Below are 6,000 nucleotides of genomic sequence, written 5' to 3' on the forward strand. Positions count from 1 at the left end.
GGCCATGTGCGAGATGATCATTGTGCTGGGACAGTAGCTGTGGGCCAGATGTGGGAGACATTTTAAAGGAAGGACTCAATGAATTTGATGATAGATTCACTAAAGTAGAGAGAGGAATATTAGAGAGAAAAAAAGGCCAACGGACTAGTTCTCTTCCTCCCCAGCATATTGAGATAGAGTCAGAAATATTTTAAATGGGAAACATATTTCAAGACAAATTTTCTTCCATAAAACATCTTTCAAAAATTTTTTTCTTGGATCTAACCTAAATGAAAGGTGAATTTACCATATAAGCATGAGGTTAATTTCATACATGAGCCTTCTTTTTCTCAAGCCAATAATGATTATAAAAATAATAATCTATTTAGAATCAGCTTTTAAAAATTTTTTTTTTTTTTTTTTTGAGACAGAGTGTCACTTTGTTGCCCTGGCTAGAGTGAGTGCCGTGGCGTTAGCCTAGCTCACAGCAACCTCAAACTCCTGGGCTTAAGTAATCCTACTGCCTCAGCCTCCCGAGTAGCTGGGACTACAGGCATGCGCCACCATGCCCGGCTTATTTTTTTTTCTATATATATTTTAGTTGGCCAGATAATTTATTTCTATTTTTAGTAGAGATAGGGTCTCACTCTTGCTCAGGCTGGTCTTGAACTCCTGACCTCAAGCGATCCACCCGCCTCGGCCTCCCAGAGTGCTAGGATTACAGGCGTGAGCCACCGCGCCCAGCCTCAGCTTTTAAAAATTTTAATCCCTTTAAATTTACTTCATGCTCTCCACACAAAAATGCTACACAGGGAAAAAAGAACCAGATGTCCTGACCTGGCACATCGGTTGACCTCGTCCATGTGGCAAATGTCAGTACTATATATAGCTCAGTATCAGAAATCCTGCTTCACAAATTTTAAAAGAATAAACCCATTTTAAAGCCGAAATGCGAAAGAACTGAACTCGTATCCATTGCTATATGGATACATAATTAGAAAAGAAACCAGAAAGTGTCCCAGTTGTGCCACTTGTCACTACTATTACAATGGAAATGACCACAACAATCTGCCTAAAGTCACATAAATTTTCTTAGAGGGAAATAGAGAAAATAGGACCTTTTTAGTTCTTTGATAAGGTCTCCACTCATAATTGACCACAGGTTTAGTTAATACCTGGACTAACGTATTTGAGGATTCCACACTACCATAAAAATGAATTTTGTAACTTTCATGAATCCAGCTTTCAGATCACATTTCCCCCCTAATATTTGTCCCCTTAATTCATACCTAGCTAGGAGAATGTATCAATAGTGCAAATCTACACTATGTGGGTGACGGACACACTTATAACTTTGACTCAAACTGTCCAAAAGTAATTCATGTAACCGAAACGTTTCTACCCCCCTAATATTCTGGAAAACAAAAAGCAGTGCAAAGGGAGATCCCCCCAGCCCCAGTCCCTTTTCGCTTCCCTGGGAGGGGAGGTCCAGAGCGCTCAAACAGTTTCACAGCTGTGCGAATACTGATGGGAACTTCATGTGTGTCTCCAGCACAAGTGCTGTCACGAAGAAACCAAATGTCAAACTGAGGTATGTAGAAGTCACCATAAATATGTCTCTGAATGTTTACCATCTGGAACAGTAAGATTTAGACTTTGACAAGAAACTGGGATTGCCCTGTGGGCACTGTCTTTTAAGCGAGTAACTTCATATCACCCTGTTACAGGCACGAAAACACAACTCTGCCTTTTCAAGGTGTGAATTTATTATTTCTCAACCCTTCTTTTCTTGTTTCCATCCTGTGGAATTGATTTTGGGGGCGGGGGGAGAAATTCTCCCATATTGTCAAAATCTTGTCCAGGCGGCCCTGTGATGGGTCTGCAGCATCAGGGGCATAGGCTGGTAGGGCTCCTGTCCCTGTCGCTAAAGAAGCACCTTGCCTTTGTTAGAATGCCATCCCGCCCATCGAGGGGAAAAATCCAATCTGTGGGGAGGCACTTTACTTTCTTCTGTGATAGTGAAAAATAGCATTGGTAGTTAGCACCATTCTAATCCTGATACGACACGAGATATTAGTTTGCCTTTCTGTCTCTATTTTGTTAAGCCCCAGTTCCATTGTAAAGCCAAAATGGAATGACTGGAATTCCAAAAGACTTCAGCTTATGAACTTAGTCCTGTTTTGGTTATGTAATATTGGGAATCAGATAATACCCACTCGGAAATAACTGCCTGATTATTTACGAGGATATTTTCTTCCTGAAGGAGATTTTTGAGACTCTAACCAGAGAACATTCTGAATAGGAACTAAATACTATGCTAAAATATTGTTTTAAACTTAACTTTCTGAAAAAGAGGATTTTTTAAAAATCAGTTGTAAGCTTGCAAAAATCTATATAATGCAACGTGAAACAGAATTTTAGAGGCATCTTTATGCAGTTGAATACCAAAATCACAAAAGCACTAGCCATAAATCCTGTTATTCAACCTACTAAACAGCTCCTATTTCCAAACAGCTTGTATACAGTGTTATTCACAGAGTCTCTCACCTGCAAAGGGTGAGGACAGTGTTGGGTTTCTCTACCGAATGAAAGTCCAGCGGGAGTAAGAATTCTTGCACACCACAGGTATATGAACGTTGGTAGAGGAGGGCAAGTCTGTTAAGGTGGTTTTGACTCACCTATGTTGCTAAAAAATTTGAAAAATGAAGATTTTATGTTCTGATCCCTGTGAGAATAGGGCATCAGTTTGAAAGGCCTTTTTTTATACTACAAGTTAGACATAGTATATCAACCCTCTTGTTATATTCAGTTCAGTTTAATTCTGGTGGGTGCTTTCGGCAGAGTGGTTAACGGCTACTCACGTATATGATGACAACTCATTTTATGTTACTCAGGCACCAGATGACCATTAGTTTCCAATGACTAGTTTATAATTAAAACCTTTTTTGTTTGTTTGTTTATAACCAAACCTGAAAATCTATTTACATTTAATTAACACTTCAGATAGCCTGTTTAAAACCTATAAATGTCGTGACTCTTAATGATCCATCACAGAGATGCTACTTTAGTTTTCCATGACTTGTAAAACTTTCACAAACAGATCTGCAAATGAATTACCTCCATCTGCTCCCCCTGCAGCTGCAAGAGGGCTATGTTAAAGAGTGTTTTTTCCTCCTTCCTCCTTCTCTGCTTTTCTTCCAGCTCTAAGCATTTTTGTTTTAAAGCCGACCTATCGCTACTCAGAGGGTAGCCCCTTCTCTCAAGGAGTTTCCAAACTTTAGAGTCAAAAATCTCTGAGAATTTAAAAAAAAAAAAAAAAAACACTTTGCTCCATCACAAATCGGACAAAAATTTACCTTGTACAAATCTGTTAAGAAAGCATTTTCTCTGCCAGCAACTCAGTAAAATGCAACAGTTTGAAAGTGAATTCCAATTTTAAAAGCTAAAATCAATGCTTTCTTGGTCTTATCTACCCTTTATAAGCAATTTATACCTCCTGTATTGAGCATATAACAGGGATAGTAAAGGGTACAAACACGGCTCTGAAAGACATTTTCTTAGCTACACCTTCAAAAGCAAAGCATGAGGAGTGTTAGTTCTACAAAGACAGCCAAGCATCAAGTTATGTTCACTGTCATCTGTCAGCCGTACAATAGCAGCATTGATAGGACAGCATCAACTGGCTTTGACAAGTGTGCTGTGCTAGCATTCCATTCAAAACTATGCTGAGAGAGAGAGAGAGAGAGAGAGAGACAGAGAGAGAGAAGCATTCAATGTCTTTTACTTTACCTGAAAAAAACCTGCTTTTCTTGTGGCTGCTGGAAATGAATTCCTCCTCTTCCTCCAACAGCAAAGTAGTTCTATTGCCTGCAACTCTCACTTGGAGAAGACCACACAGCTCCAGCAAGGCAGCCTTCCTTCTCTTAATCCCCACTCGAATGTGATGACACACACTAACCCCAACCATCTGTTGAAACACGTCCTCAAGCACTCAGCACAGTGGTGTGTCAAGACAAGCTGCCCAATCCAATTGCTGGGGCTGGGTGTCTCTTACGGATTGGAGGCTGAGGGCAGGAATGAAACTGGAGGTCTGAGAACTCCCAGTCAAGTAACCTGAGATTTTCGGAGAGAAAGGACTGCTATAAAAAGAGAAGTGGGAGGTGCTACGGGGAAGGTGGAGAGAATGAATTATTCTGGTGGCCAGTTGTGCGTTACTTTTCACAACTCCTCGTGCTCCCCCCGGGACGACGGGGACTCTCAGTAGGATGCATAGAAACACTAAAAATCTTTTACTGCCAATCTATTGAGGGCAATCTTCTCAGCAAGACACTTCCCTCCTCCCCCCCATAGGAGATAAAAGATTCATCTTCACATGCTGCTAAAGTGTTAATGTAGGAGTCGTTTGCACTGAAATGTGACATCTACATTTTGAAATCTAAACTCCTACCTTCCTTTGATTAGATCGTGGCTGCCTCCAACATTCCTGGGAGGGAAAGGCGGTGTGTGTGTGGGGGGTGGGCGGTGGGGACCCAGCTAAGAGCAGAAACTTCTCTATTCCCACATACAGCTCTTCACTGTTTGCTACAGGCTGAAGTTGAGAAATAGTCAATGAAAATCATTTTCGTTTCTACTCATGTAAAATAGCACACGCTCCCATAGAGAAAGGTGGCTTTTTTAATCACTTGCTGCTTTCACAGGCATCTCTTTGTAAAAGCACTTGGTACCAGAGGGCTGCACTCTGTCATTGATTATTTTTATTGGCTTCTAGTTAATTGCACTTATAATGTCCATATAGCTCAAACAGCTCATTAACAATTTTGCTTTGAAATGTTTTCAATTTTTGGTCATTTCAATACCTCATTCTTACGTGCTTTTTTGTCCCTAGTTCCAAACTCTTTTATAAAACTAATTACCTTGATAGCAGTCTGAACCAGAAAATGCCTATACTTGTTACAGTACTTTAAGAAGATATCTGGAAATCAATTAATGGCTACAAATCTCACCATTTCAATAAATCCCATCAGATGAGTAAGGAATTTTGATAATCGGAAAGAGAAAAATAGGAATTTTAAATATTACCAACTTCCGGACAGTGTTTGTGGAAAGCCTGCATTTTAAGTATTGCACCTTTTGAGTTTCTTTGAACTGGGAGGGGGATTGCTTAAACAAACACACACACACACACACACACACATACACACACACACTCTTAAACTTGCCTAAAGCATTAAAACTTAGATTATAAATAGAGATCTAATGCTTGGAGTGCCAGTATCACAAAGATAATTATTTCAATATATAGCAACATTGACTTGACTAGCTTGTGTTTTTCAGATTTTTATGGGATATTATGTTAACATACTTAAAAACTATTCCTGGTGCAATATTCTGAAGCACAAGATTAGAGAAATATCATTTTCCTGCAGTGAATTTTGCCTATACCTGGACTATGAGGAAGAAAGAGAAAAAAGGGAATTAGAGGTTGGAGTCCTGATTCATTTGCTCAATTTCTTCTCAGAAGTGATTATGAGGTGCCTGTTTCACAATATATAGTATATCACTAAACCACTGCCCCTAATCAGCTAAATCCAGATACATAATCAACACAAACATTTTCCACAATGGCAAGTGGCAAGACAGGGCTCAGACTTCCCTTGGGCACGATAAAATTTTTAATAGTGCCAATTATTGTAAGACTTTTTTTCCCTTTTGGGGGGGGGTGGTTAATCCAACCAGACCCATGTCTGGAAATCTGGATTACCTCAACTGCATAGATTTTGAAGACCCCAGAGACACTATTAAGGTAGTTTGCATTCTCTTAAACTGTAAATTGAGTTACAAAAGTAAAACCTAAGAAACCATAAAGATGCAGAATCAATACGTTTATCAACTCTGTGCTTGTAACACACCATCTATAAGGCATTTCCCAAATGGGCCTGACTCTGCCCTACAATTACTGTTTAAAGTGCTTTTTAATATGAACATTTTATTCTGTTCTTAATTGTAGATCTTTTCATTAAA

The 6,000-nt window shown here is 39.4% G+C and overlaps 1 protein-coding gene across 1 annotated transcript in view; it reads right to left on the reverse strand.

Annotated features, from left to right (window-relative positions):
- SULF1 (sulfatase 1) overlaps positions 1-4,094 on the reverse strand; it is a 162,666-nt gene extending 158,572 nt beyond the window's left edge. Inside the window, exon 1 of the mRNA XM_045561945.1 lies at positions 3,769-4,094. The gene's annotated coding sequence lies outside the window, so the exon portion shown is untranslated. The remainder of the gene's footprint in view (positions 1-3,768) is intronic.
- Between the last annotated feature and the right edge of the window lie 1,906 nt (positions 4,095-6,000).

The sequence above is a fragment of the Lemur catta genome, chromosome 9 (genome assembly GCF_020740605.2).
Source record: "Lemur catta isolate mLemCat1 chromosome 9, mLemCat1.pri, whole genome shotgun sequence".
Classification (NCBI taxonomy): Eukaryota; Metazoa; Chordata; class Mammalia; order Primates; family Lemuridae; genus Lemur; species Lemur catta.